Source organism: Zalophus californianus, chromosome 11 (assembly GCF_009762305.2).
Source record: "Zalophus californianus isolate mZalCal1 chromosome 11, mZalCal1.pri.v2, whole genome shotgun sequence".
NCBI classification, from domain to species: Eukaryota; Metazoa; Chordata; class Mammalia; order Carnivora; family Otariidae; genus Zalophus; species Zalophus californianus.
The window spans coordinates 67,899,578-67,913,778 of NC_045605.1; the positions used below are offsets into that span (position 1 = coordinate 67,899,578).

At 46.6% G+C, this 14,201-nt stretch overlaps 1 protein-coding gene across 12 annotated transcripts in view; it reads left to right on the forward strand.

Annotated features, from left to right (window-relative positions):
- TEAD1 (TEA domain transcription factor 1) overlaps positions 1 to 14,201 on the forward strand; it is a 260,721-nt gene that overhangs the window by 47,715 nt on the left and 198,805 nt on the right. For 2 of the 12 annotated variants that reach the window (XM_035722752.1, XM_035722745.1), the window contains exon 2: positions 6,380 to 6,515. The exons of 7 other annotated variants lie outside the window; for them this stretch is intronic. The gene's annotated coding sequence lies outside the window, so the exon portion shown is untranslated. Of the gene's footprint in view, positions 1 to 6,379; positions 6,516 to 10,562; positions 10,901 to 14,201 lie in introns of those variants that run through there. 3 more of the 12 variants (XM_035722747.1, XM_035722746.1, XM_035722749.1) reach the window with 3 other exon arrangements.

Consider the following 14,201-nt stretch of genomic DNA (forward strand, 5'->3'; position numbering starts at 1 on the left):
TGCGCCTTTACCGTGTGCCCGCCCTGTGTTAGGTTCGTTCAGGGATTGTCCTATTTAGTCCTCAGAACAGCTCCACGAGGGAAGCTTTTTACTATTCCGCTTTCCAGTGGAGGACGCTGAGGCTCGAGAGATGAAAGTCTTGAGGTCAGCAAATGGTAAAGGCAGGACTTGAATCCAGGCCAGCTTGATTTCAGAGTCAGCCTTTGAGTTGCCTGTGACGTGGCCCCCCTGGGGGTGCTCAGCGATTCTACCCGACAGAATGCTGCAGGGCTCGGAGGGTGATGTCCATCTGTCTGTTGGATTCTGAAGTGTCTGCAGCTGCTGGTGATTTGGGGGCATTGTGGGTGCTGCCGTTACTGCTTGAAGGCAGAGAGATGGCAGAGAGACGATCACCCGGGACTATCCAAAGAGGCACTTGCTAGCAAGGGCCACCCCCTGTGCACACCTTGGCTGAGACCAGCCTGGCGCCTCCTCTGGAAGCACCTGAGAGCTTTGTGTGGCTTTCCTTGGGACTGTGGCTCCTTGAAGGGACATTATTTTAGACTTACAGTTCTTTCATTCTCTGGTGTTCTGTGTTTGACTATCCTCTACTTAGACCGTAAAGAATAAGGTTTTGAATCCCGTGTCTCTTCCTTACTGCCGGTGTCTTAGGGCAAACCATTTAGTCCTAGTTCCTTGTTACTAGTCTACTTGATGTAGTTGTGAGGTTTCCTTGAGGACGCGTGAGTGTGGAAGCACTGGGCCCGGGGCACGGTGTGCACTCGGATGAGAAGCTGCCTATTTCCTGCTCCTTGTAGGAACGGCATCCATTTATGAGCGAGACGACTGGATCTGGGAGCATTCACCTGTTGTTTTTTTTTTTTTTTTTGTCTGCCTCTTGCTGGTGCCTGCTGTTCATTTCCTCAACTACTGTCTACGAGTTCACAGGACCCCAGGCCCGATTTGAGTGGCTGGGGCCGCAGTGGCACTGCGCAGAACCAGAGGGAGGATCTACACCCACCCCCTGTGTCAGGGAGCTTACACAGTGTGGGCAAACAGATACTAAATACAGTGGGATGCAGACACTACATACTACCTGCTTATTTATTCATTCACTCATTTTTTCAGCAAGCATGTCAAACACTTAACTGTGTTTCCAGCATTATGCTAAACACAGGGCGTGTGAAATCGGATACTATCTGGTTGCTCAGGAATTGTTTTGCCAGAAAAAAATGTGTCTGAGAAACACAGGTCACTCTCTTGTGTTCTATCTAACACTTTAACTTTGAGGTTAAGTGCTCTTTGAGCAAGTATAGGCTTCTAAATGTTTTTTTCCCCCACATCCAGCAGATTTTCTTTTTCGTCTTAGGGGGAGATGGACATTTGAATTTGGGTGTTTGGACTTGGCAGGTGTTTGCATGATTCTTAGACTGATATTCTCAATTATCCCCATGCCTAAAGAATTGCCTGGGCGCCTGGTGAAATTCACATTCAGGTACTCCAGTCCCGGATACTCTGATTCGCTAGGTTTGGGTTGGGGCTTTAACCTGCAGTGCAGGTGCGTTGATCTATGAACAGATGCAGGTGGTCAGATTCACAGCTTCACAGATTCACAGGGGCTCACCCTCCGAGCCCTGCAGCATTCTTTCGGGTAGAATCGCTGAGCACTTACCTGAAAGTAAGTGTTCGTCTCTTTGTTTTATTGAGGAGACTATTTCCCAGAGAAGGAAGGTACCTTGGAATTAGAGACCACAGTAGAGAAGATGGGCCAGGGCTTTCGAGCAAAGTAGTCTGGAGGCTCATCCTCTGTCTGTCATCTGGTAGTGTCAGACAGCCTTGGATCGGTCGTGTGGCTTCTCTGAGCATCCCTCTCCTGGTCAGCCTGCCTTGCCGGCTGAGCGATGTGATTGGAGAGCCCCAGGCAGAGCACAGGATGGAGACTCTGTATTGTCCCATGCCCAAAACTAGCATTTTGGTTTCCCAGATTCCTCATTCATCCTTTGAGTCCGAGTTGAGCTGCATATACACCCCGTGATTTCTCTTTATTTCACAAAATAAAATGCTGTAACCACAATAAAGGAAATGAAACAAAAGAAAAAAGTTCACCCATAAGCTCACCATCCTAACACAACTGTTTTCGTTTTTCTTTCAGCCCTTGTCTGAATGCAGGCATACTTCTATATAGCTGTAATCATATGTAGACCCAATTTTGTATTCTGCTCTTTTCAGTAAACCTTAAGCAAATGTTTTCCAAATGGTTACAGAGTCTTCAAGATGATTTTTAATGGTCTTATAATGTATCATCTCACAGACTGAATTTATTTAACCATTCATCTATTACTGGACATTTAGATTTTTTCCCCCTATGGTTTTGTGCTATTATAAATAATACTTGGAGATATGGCTTCATCCTTATTGTAGATTATTTCCTTAGGGTGAATTCCCAAGAGCAAGATTTCTGGGTTAAAGGGCACATGTTTTTGGCTCTTGTAGGCTATTGCTACATTGCTGTCCAGGAGGGCTGTAGCAGTTCACAGAGCAGTGCCACAAGGTGCCAGTTTTTCAGCAACTTGGCCTGCGGTATCTACTGTCATTTTCACAAAGGTCTGGCTTAGTGGTGCTTCATTGTTTCATTGGAATTTCTTCAGTTAGAGTTAGAGTATAGCTTTATTACTATTTTTTAAGATTTTGTTTAATTTGTTTCGTTATAGGCCAGGCCTCGCTGTTTGAGCTCAGATTTTCTGCTTAGAATTTTTCAGATTCTTGAATTTTACAGTTAAAAAGAACCAAACCAAATGAACACAAAGCAAACCCAGAGCCTAGCTGTATTAACGAATACTTGGGACGTATTTTACGGTTGGATTAGCTGTTCGTGATCGAACTTCCTTGCAGGTCACCAGTTAAGGGGGTGCTATTTGGAGAGTAGAGGGGTTTTTCCTCTTCTCGGAGTGTGCTTTGCTCTTTCCCTCCAGCACCCCCTGCATCCTGACCCCCTCCTCCCCTGGAAGCACTGGTTTTGTCTCTTTGGAGATAAAACATGAAAGGATCAACTTTTCAGCCATGCCCCCTTCAGCATATAAAACGTAGGTTGCCTAAATTATGTAGTACTGAGCCCTTGTAAAGAAAATCACGGCATTGTAACAAGTTGCCTTTAACTGCTCTGCAAAAGCCAATGTCTCAGGATTGAAGAAAGGTGTGTTTGAGGGTGTAAGCTTGTGGTGAAGGGGAGTCCAACTTGTTTTTCAAGTTGGTCTTGAATAACTTTGTTCTTTCTGGAATGCTCACCATCCTCAGCATGACAGAGTTTGCTTGATGACAAACTCCTTCACTCTGGGCGCAGACCACGGCCACCCAACTGGTTTGTTCATTTGCCTGGGGTAAATGACTGCACTGCCCTCCCTTTGCAACAGCACCTGGGATTTGATGGGCGAGTCTTGTCCCCCAGGCACCCACCCTTACAGTGGCCCCTGAGGTCACCCCCACCTGCCAGGACTACAGTAGAACTAAAGGGCAAGACTCTTGCTCTCTTGGGCTGGAGACACGGTTTGTCAGGGTCCGGGCTCTCTCCTGGGGTGATGCTGCCTCAAATGGGCGGCAGCGTCTTCTTGGGGCAGGACCCGAGTGTATGTTCATAAGAGAATGGTTGCAGCTCTATTTCAGTTTAATTTGTTAATGAAACAAGACGGAGCGCATTTTCCCCTCCCGCACACCTCTTGGGCTGTTTGAGATGAGGCACAATTAATTTATTTGTACTGTCTGTGGAGGCGTATGCCAGCTAATGTGCAAGGGCTTTTATCTTTCTGTGTGTAATGAAGAGGGGCAGGCTGCTGGCAAATTGACAAGGATTACTGATGACTCATTCTCGGGCTGCAGAGTGCTTTCTTCTGAAATAATAAAATGCGTACACACACACATATGTGTGCGCGCACGTACATGCAGGCCTAGTTCCTGTTTGAAATAGGCATAACCAGTTCGGGAAAGTTCAGGGGGCTCCAAAACACTGCCGGAGAACGAGAGAAGAGGTGGACGAAGCCATTCCTCTGGCTCCCTGGCTTGGCCTGACTGAGGGCAGGACCCCTCGCTCAGTGGGGACCCTGCCCTTTTGAGACAGAAAGTTCCTATCTCATGCTCCAGTAGGCAGCCCTGCTCCTCAAGGAAGCTGGCCCTTCTGGGCTGCTTCCTGCCTGACATCCCCAGGCATCCCCCTTGGGGACTTGGCTTTGTGAAGCCGTGGATTCTGGGCCTGTTTGATGTTAGCCTGCAACTTCTCTCTGGTCTTGGCCCGAGTCCCCAGGCCTAGGCCCTGGCTGTGACTGTTAATGGTGGGTGACTCTGTCACTTGACTTTGACATGCTTCAGAAGAAACAGTTTACATAGGAGCTAACATCTCTTTGGCCCTGTAGAGTATATAAGGCGTTCTGGTGTTACAACAACTCTGAGCTGGTTATATTGTTATCCCCATTTTATGGATGTGGAGATCCAGGTGCATAGAGGTTAAATAACACGATGATCAAGCAGCTAGCTGGCAGAAAGGTAGTGGTGATGAAAACCAGGACTTCAGAGTTGAAAACCTGACCTTGTGATCTTTTTACGACATTGATTCATTAAGGACAAAATTGAAAATGTTCTTTGTAAGAAATAGATAACCGATCGGCCAGGGAAGGTATTTAAGAATTATATGAGAGAATATATGTATGTCTCTACTTCTGTGGAATAGCAGGAGGCTCCCAGGATACATTCAGAAGACCAGAAGGCAACTTACGGTGCCCCGTTTTGCAGAGCAAGAAACTCTGCAGTGTACCTAAGAAGTGTTCCCTCCGGTGTCAGATGGCTGGCCCGAGCTGGTTGTGCAGTGGAAGGCTAAACAGAATGACTAGGGCTGCACGAATCATGGTTGACTTGCCGAGCTGGAAGGAAGCATGGGACTTCTACTTCAAGGAAGCTCTGGCCTGGAGAGAGAGAGAGGTTCTGGTAGGAGGAATACCATCCATTTATCCGACCATCCATCCATGCATCTGGCAAATGCTTGTCAAGCCTGTGCTGGGCTGGAAGATAAGGCGTGGGCTGTGAATGAGGCCGACACAGTCCTGTCTTCAAGGAACAGACAGTGGTGGAGAACACGGCTGAGCAGGCCCTCCAGTATGGCTGCTAGGGCTACGGCGTGTGAAGCCAGGGTGCCCGGCATGGGGGAGGGGTACACAGGACTGTTGAGGACATAGTCAGGGAAGGCTTTCTTGACGGAGCAGTACTTCCGGGGAGACTTGAAGGGTAGAACTGACTGTCCTTGAACACGGAACACTGGGCCTCCCCATTCTCAGGCCCAACAGCAGTCTGTGCCAGTAACAAGGCTCTGTGTGCTTGGAGACAGCAGGCGTGTGTAAGAAATGTGCACTTGAGGCCCTCATGGGGCAGCATGGTCGCCACCTGCCCCCGGTGCCGTTCAGCACTCGGCAGGTGGCATCTGAATTGAGATGGTCCCCGAAGCATATACACTGACCGCTGGCCTTCAAAGACTTAGTATGGAAGGAGAATGTACAATCTCATTAATGGTTTTTTAAATATTGATTACAGGTTGAAATCACATTTAGATATGTTGGGTTAATAAAGGAAGTTATTTATATTAATTTCACCAGTTCCTTTTTACCTTTTTTAGTGAGTGACTCGAAAACATACCTTGATACGTGGCTTGAGTTCCTTCTCTGTTGGGCAGCGATGCTAGCTGCAAGGAGAGGCCTGGGAGGGGAAGTGGGTTGCTGCTGAGAACACAGATTTGGGGGGGGGGAGTGGTGAGACTCAGGTCCCAGGGCATAATAGGGGGGCAGTCCTTAACCTCTCTGTACCTCCCTGCCCTTCTTCCTCACGTGGCCCTGACAGCTGGGGAGACAGTGAAGTCAGAATGCCCGTGGAAAGCACATCTCACTTTGAGCTGGGGCTCTCCTTGTGAAGAGACAGGTTAGGATGGAGACGGTGTATACCATACAGTATACTGATAGTTTAAAAGATTAAAAAAATTTGGCCGATTGCAGAATAAGAGGCTGGTGTGTGGGAAATGCATTTTGTACACAATGGATTACAGACTGGGGGTGGATCTGTGTGAGATGTCGTGGATGAGAAAATTCCATTTCCGTCGCCCTTGGCTTGCTCGGCCCCAGGAATTCCCTCACCCCTCACACGGGAGTTTCCCTCCAGGCTTTCATAGTCCTTGTTTCGTCTCGAAAGGCCATTAGGGGCTCTCCCATTTCTTTCTTTTTTATCTTCCGGTACTTAGTACAGATTCGGCCCCTCCTGCACCCCCATCCAAAAGTAGAGTGTTTCTGTGAATTTTTTTGTAAGCAGAAATGACAAAAAGCAGAGTATTCCCCGATTTCCGAAAGTTCACGTTTTGCTACTTTGCTTTTAGGAAAGACATCAATATCTGTTTTCTCCTACCAAGCAAAAGAAATCCGAAGAGGATTTTCACTTTTACGAGAAGAACCGTTCCTGTTCTCAGTAGATCTTTCATAAGAGCGAAGTGGCATAACTTGAACTTTGGGAAGGTAGGGGATACCTGTATTGTAATCTTAAAACTCAGCACTCATTAAATGCTTGTTGAACGCATTGACCTTCTGTCGCTATTTATGGAAACCTGCATGTGTCATGTATCTGCTGGGCTCCAGAGATGCTGTGTTGAGCAGAGCACAGCCCCTGCCCTCAAAATGCTCACCATTGGGAAGGAGACAGTTACCTGGCCGAGGGAGGGGACTGTGGGAGACGCGGCAGGCATTCCTAACTGCTAAATCCTGTGACTCAAAGGATGACTTGATGAGAGATAGCAAAGGCGGGAGCTCAGAGTCAGCTGTTAAGAGACAGCACACCTTCTTAGGATGCCCCTTTGGGCAGGGAAATCAAGGAGCTGAGTTTGCCTGGGATCCTACCAGCCTCTGCAGTTTCCAGCACTGTGACAGTGTTTGAGATTAATCTTGCACCCGTATATACATCAATGATGCTTTTCATTGTCCATTTACAGACCCCCAAAGATGGTGTAGAGCGTGTGGCGTGAACAACCGTCCTCCATCAGGAGTGACCCAGGCTAATTGCAAGGTTCTCTGAGGACCAGTGGGGCAGAGGCAGTTTGGCAGGGCCAAGCAGGGGGTATTTGAGGGGCATGAAGTAGCTCTGACCTGGCATAGGGGTGGCAGGCAGGCAGACGGTCAGTTCAGCAGGAGATAGCATCTGATACTCATCCCTTTGGGCTAGTCTTGTAATAGCCGCACATAAATAAGCTGCCTGCAGTGTGTTCCCAGAATGTCTCTGCAAAATGTCTTCGAGGGGATGTTTGACTTGCAAGCATGTGGCTGATAAAATAAATACATTTTAAAAATGTAAACCTCTCTGTGAGTCTCCTCTCTCCTCTGGGAAAAACAAGGCCCTTCTTTAACCTCTCTTCTTCCTAAGTGTAGAATTCCTGCCATGCTTTATAAGAAGAAATATTTTGGGAATGTAGCACCTGCAGAAATAAAAAAGGGGCTCTGCGCAGACCACTGGGCCGTGGCTATTGCGTGGGTGGCTTCTCGGTGGTTTGTGAGGAGATACCAGCCCTGACACCTGCAAAGCATTTGAGGCACTGGGCCAGGCTTGGAGGAGCTGGGATTCTGAGGGACTTGAGTAGTTGTTAGCTGAATTCTGTGGGCAGGCAGCTGTAATGGAAAATTCTCCCTGATACCGGAGGAGCCTTACCATGCAGTTACACCTGGTCAGAACAGAACTTGGCACCTAGACAGGTTTCTGGCATGATGTAGCAATTTCATATATAGTTGTTGAACAAGTGAGTGACTGGGTAAATGAGTAAACGAATGAGTGAGGTCCTTTTCTGGGCCTTGGAGCTCTTGTGGGATAAACCTGCCCCAGGTCTTCCCCTGGCTTCTTTATGGCTGCATGCTTGTTAGCATGTGAATCACCTGGGGATCTTGTTAAAAGCGCAGCTTTTGATTGAGTGGATCTGGGACAGGCCCCTGAGAACCTGCCTATCCACCACGTTCTGAGATGGTGCCAGTGGGGCAGGTCCACAGGCTACCCTTTAAGTAGCAGGGCTCAGTGAGAGTTCGGTCAAATCATCAGTACGTCTTTCAGGAGTGCCCAGCAGCACTAGGGATCGTGGTGGAAGGCAGAGGCTCTGATCCTCCCCTTAAAAAACCTGTAGTCATAGTGAAAAATCAAGACATCCTCAGACGCTGGAGAAAAAGCAATTCATTATTATACGCTGTGGGATGAGAAGTGGTCAGGGGAAGCGGCAGGACTGGAGGGCCTTGCCGTGCAGATGCTGCTTGAGCCACAGTGCAGTAGGATCATACGGTCTTGGCATTAGAGTTGTGTCTGCTTCCGGTGGAGTGGGATGCCTATAGCTGGCCCTATCAGTTGGCCATCCAGCTTGAGCTTGACAGACGTGTCATCTTTCCTTTGTACAGGTAACACTTCATTGTTCACAAAGCGGTCCCACAGGCTTTTTCTTGAAATGTTGGCAGAACCTCTTGAGATCGTGTACATTTTACTGCCATTTGGCAGATGCGGAAACTGAGGCTTCTAGAGTTGAAGTGACTCGTTCGAGGCCCTGTTCTTCTTTCCAGTGGTACCGCTGGGACCCGAACACTTTGATTCCCAGTTGAACATCCTTTTAACTGTACTCCACTTGGCCCTGACTTGGTGAGATAGCAGAGAGGTAGATCTTACAATCTTGGTTGAACACTTGAACCCATAGGAGAGAAATCGAGGCATTGTGCGTTCTGGAGCACCGATGGCTCTAGCATCCGTCAAGGAATTGGAGTATATAGATCAGAGGGAACCTTGAGGTCATTTAGGAGGAGTGAGCCCTGCACTCATGGAGGCTTCCCCTACAGTGCATTCCCAAAGAGCCTTAATGCCTCCTAGAGGCACATTTCTTTTGATGGGGAGCTCACTCTACAACAAAGGGCCATTTATTCCTCTAACATTGAGCTCAGACAGGGTCTCCTCAATCCTTACCCCCTCTCGTGCTGGAGCCAGAGAGCCAGAGCCTAATTGCTCTTTTCATATGCTAGCCCATTTAGATTTTCTTTTTTCATATCACATTTTTCAATATATGTTTATCATATATTGAAAATATATCACAGAAAATATGGAGAAGCAAAAGGAAAATTTAAACGTGTCGATAATCTCGCCACTCTTCGTGTTGTTGGCTTCACACTACATGGTCTTCCAGACAGGTGCTAATGCAGTTTTTGATGTGTGTATATGTTGTTGTTTTTACAGAACGAATAATATTTTGTGCATAATAATTTATGATTTTCTTTGTCTTGTAAATAGAATTTTATTACTGTCTTTCCTACCAATAAATATTTGACATTGCAGTTTGGGAACATGTCGTAATGAGATATGTGATTTATTCCCTCTGGAAATGGGATGGTCAAGCCCAAGACTAGTTTGAAGGTGCCTCTCGTGGCCCCCTAAGATATTCATTCCCCAGCCTCCTCATCTTCATCCCACTTGGGATGTGGCTTCACACTTCTGACTGATCTCTGAAATGTGCTCACTTGTGACCATTCATCCCTCTACAGTCTCTGGTGTCCAGATTTGAAATCTCTATTTTCTTACTCTGAATGCAGCATTTCTAATCAGGGCAGCCTGATACTGCATTAGCTTTTATAGCAGCCCTCATCACACTGAGTCATTGAGCTTGTGGGCAAAACCCAATCCCTTAAGACTTTCTCATGTGATTTTTCTCTACCCTATACTTGTGAGTTGGGGTTTTTTTTTTGTTTTTTTGTTTTTTGGACCTAAGTGCATGACTTGACATTTATCCTTATTAAATTTCCACCTCGTTAAAGTCAGCCGGTCATTATATCCTTTAAGATAGTATCAGGAGCAGACTCTATCATTCTTCATAGTCACTGTCCCTTCCAACTCCCAGTCACTGGCAAATTCCAGTGTCAAATGATTCAGCAAATCCCAGCAATCCTTTACATCTCCATCTTCCTTACTAGATTGTGAGTTCCTTGGGGCTGAGACCATTATCCTGTTATTTCTCTTAAAAAACACAGTTTCTGCTTGCATGTTATTATATGTGACCTAGCAGGTAACCCAGAAAATGTTGCCATGTGAAAAATTGTTTTGATTTAACTCTGGGGAGGGATGGGGCATGGTTGTGGTATCACAGTGATGAGTATAGAGAAGTCTCAGGCTGGGTCCCCGGGCGAGGTTGAAGAGACAAAAACTAAGAAGCAGGTGCAATGAAGATAAGTTCAGACACTCTGCTGAGGTTGCTCGGGGGTTGGCTGTTTGGGCTTGAGCTGATTATTGAGATGGATCTTGATGTCTTCCAGAAAGGCTGGCAATGGAGGGATTCCTTGGGGCACCATGGGCATGAATACCTGAGACAGTGGAAACTTGAGTTGGGACCCAAGGGATGGCAGGGGCGATGGTGTTTGGTGGGAGAGCTGAGGACAGAAAACCACCTTACCTAGCCTTTGAGAATTGTGTTGAACAGTGATGGTATAGAGGGTTCTTACCTGACTCCGTTCTGTGAGTTGTAGAACCAAAGATGCCCTCTCTTTTTCTTTTTCTATTGTCAGAGTTTAAGGCTCACACAGTCAAGACCTGCATGATTGATTGATTACCCTTCGATCAGAGGCTGAACTGAAACCAGAACCCAGGAGCTCACGTCCGTCTCCTGCAGCCAGTACTCTTGAAGCCAGATCTGCAGTGTGAGACAGCATGATGGCTCCTGCATTTACCTGCTCTGGGGCCTGCCTTGGGCCCATCAGTGTTTCTGAGTCGCAGACCCCCCCACTTGTGAGAGGGGAGTGATAACCACCCCACTTACCTTCTTGGATTGTTGTGAAATACACACGAAGTACGAAGTATGAGAAGTGATCTCTGAGCGCAGGGCTTGGGACACAGCTGCTTCTAGGTAAAGGCCCATGGAATTGGATGACCGTCAACTTTGCAGCATCTCTTAACCTCAAGAGAGTAAAGGGGCAGGAGCCTTACTGTCCCAGCTCCCCTGGTGTGGCTGTGGTCTTTTCTAGGCCTGAAGGCATCTCTGAGGCCCTTGCCTCCCACCCCTCAAGAGGTTTAGGGATCCAGGTTAGAACAAAGGCTCTTGTTTACTAAAGGGAAAGCTTTCTTCCAGGGAGAGAAGAGGGGTTCTTCAGGGGCTGGGTCCAGTCACAGGGAGGTTGAGCCCCTCCAGCATTGCCCCTCTAGTTGTCTTGGAAACTTAAGGGCTTCTTCATTGGTTGCAACCTTAGGTACTTGTGCAAGATGAGCTTGCAGGTGTTTGAGGTGGACACACAATTTAACCTGTCCTGCCTCCCTCGGCATACAAGCAGGATCTCTCACACTTCCCTCAACCCCGAGAAGCCTAGTTTATATTTATACACAGATGCATACCTACTTAAATAACACATGCCTGTGTGTGAATGTACATACAGACACAGCCAAACGTGCATTCACAACTGGCTATACAGAAATATGCCAACACACACCTACATTATTTTAAAATAGGAAAAGATCTGAGATACTTAAGCTTGGTTTAGCCTTTTCTCTATGTTGATCAAGTGTTAACGTGCTGCAGGCACCTTTAGTTAAGGACATTGAAATGAGGAGATGTGGGGGAGAGGAATAACCCCTGCTAATTGTCAAGAATTGTCTGGAGAAGGAGTCTAGCCAGCAGAAGACAGAAGTCGAGGTGCTTCAGGTGTCTGGTTTGGGAGTCCTTTCCCCCTTTTCCACTGTAGAACCACTGAGGGTTTTCATTCCAAAGGATGGTAGCCTCTTCCTTCTGCACCCTTCGCCCCGCGTCGGTTTTGGTTTGTTCACGCTGAGTCTTGTCTGAGTCAGTACTGGAGAAGGGGCTTTCTACAGGAGGGATTACAAAAGGGAGAGGAAGAAGAAGTAGGAAAAAAGATCTTATCCTACTGTGGTGGTTCTGTCCTGCCTGGTCCTTGTCCCAGACTAGGATCTGTCTTTACTGGTCTTTGCCATTCCAGGCATTTCCATGTGTGTTAGCTCATGACCACTGAAGGAGGGAGCACATGTGGATGCTGAGCTGTGGCAGCATTGAACGCGCAGCCCGGTGCCCAGCTGCAGAGCGGTGGGTGGGGTGTGCATTCAAAGCCAGGCTTCCATGTGAGAGCCCGGCTCCCTGCCACACTGCAGCTCTCTGGGCAGGCCTCTGCCTGCCCTCCCTGCCTCCAAACCTACTTGATATCTTTTGGGCACCTGCTGTGTGCCATGCAGTGTTCTGGATTCTGGGTTTGCAGCTGACATCTGCCTCTCACTGGACTGTGAGGTCTTTGAGGCAGGAGCATGGTGCTTACCCATTTTCGCCTCTCCAGCACAGAGCCTGGCCTGAAGTTGAAGGCTGATTGAATAAATGCTTGCATGTGTTTCCTGACACCCAACTAAATTATGAGCAGTCCGTGCCTACCACTTGGGGGGCTCAGTCAGCCTGACGGAAGTTTGCCATGCTTTATCTAGACACCGAGAGAAGTCAGTGAGGCCGTCCATCAGGTACTTCGTCAGTGTGTGTGAATTGTGAACAGGAATCGCCTTTAAAATATTAAGATGATTGTGATACTGGTTTACTCTGGCAAATAGTTTGCCTCTCAGATGTCTCTCTCTCAGTCACCACACAGTGTCCTGAAATTCCAAGTGCATCTTGTTTTTTCTTCCTCTCCTTTATTATTTCTGATCAAAACCAGAATACGTGAACATGTTTATAGTTTATTAGACCAAAGAGCTTATTTGTTTTCTAGCCCTTTTTTTTTTTCACTACCCCACCTAGAACAAACTATTCAGGAAAGACAGGTTTGCATGGTAGCAGTGTAAGTTAAAATAAAAATGAATTCAATTTAAAGGAGGAATATGAATTTTGGAAATATTTTATTTAGAATTTTAGAGATCTTGTTGAATTGTAGTTGTAAAGTGAGGTAGAGGTGATTATCTCTCTTCCTTTGAACATATAGTTTATCAGTGATTCTTTAAATCTAAAAAAAATCTGTGCCTATGAATATTCACTGTATTCTGTTTCAGATGAAGGTGTAATCTTCAAAGCTTGTTGGATGATGCTTGAAGTATTAATTAAATACAGAATTTTTGTCAAATTTGTTGGTCCTATGGAATGTGATGGGTTCCAGCTGTAACCTGGATTTTGATACCATTTGCAAAGAAATACCATAGGTAAAGCAGGAAAAAAAAGAAAGCAACAGGGAACATTTCTTTGAGATAGGCAAATGAAGCTTACTTCTCTTTTATTTTTTCTTTTAAAGATTTTATTTATTTATTTGAAAGAGCATAGGAAAGGGGCAGGGGCAGAGGAAGAGGGAGGAGCAGACTCCCCATTGAGCCTATAGCTGATGGAGAGATGCAGGTCTCCATGTGGGGTCCCATCCCAGGACCCTGAGATCATGATCTGAGCCTGAGGCAGACACTTAACTGTCTAAGCCACCCAGGCATCCCAAAAAGTGCCATTAAAAATTATAATCACCATCCCCCCTGCCCCCAGAGGCGGGGGAGGGGCAGAAGAAGAGAGAGAGAGAGAGAGAGAGAATCTTAAGCAGGCTCTACCCTCAGTGCAGAGCCCTACTTGGGGCTCAATTTCACAACCCTGAGATCATGACCTGAACCTAAATCAAGAGTCAGACACCTAACCGACCCAGCCACCAAGGTGCCCCAGTAATCACCATCCTTTCTTATTTTGTTAGAAATAGTCTATGTCTTCAAAAAAGAATGGCGTCAGAACATATATAATATGGTCAATATATGTATAATATGGCCTGTATATATAATATGGTCTATAGTATTTATGGCACTTTAAGAAGATTCATGTTTTGGACAATCCAGTCATGCATGGGCCAGAAGTCTGTTTTTCTGCTAGACAGCTGAATGGAGTAGAAAGAATATTACACATGAGAGCTACCAATAAAAGTCCTGTTTCAGCTCCCTTGTTGACAGATGAGGAAACCGAAGCCCAGGGTGGGAAGAAAAGGACTTGCTCAAGGTCTTATTATGGCTGTGTCTTGTCTTACGCAGCACAGGCTCAGCGTCTCAGAGTGAGGCTTTGTGTTGACACATTTCTGTCTCCATAATTCACTGAACTTCTGTAACAAGGATGGTTCTACTAAATAAGTGGAAGACTAAACAAAAAAATAAAAGGGGATAATCATTATCTCCTTTTAAAAATGCTCCGAGTCTCTGCTTCTCTGTGT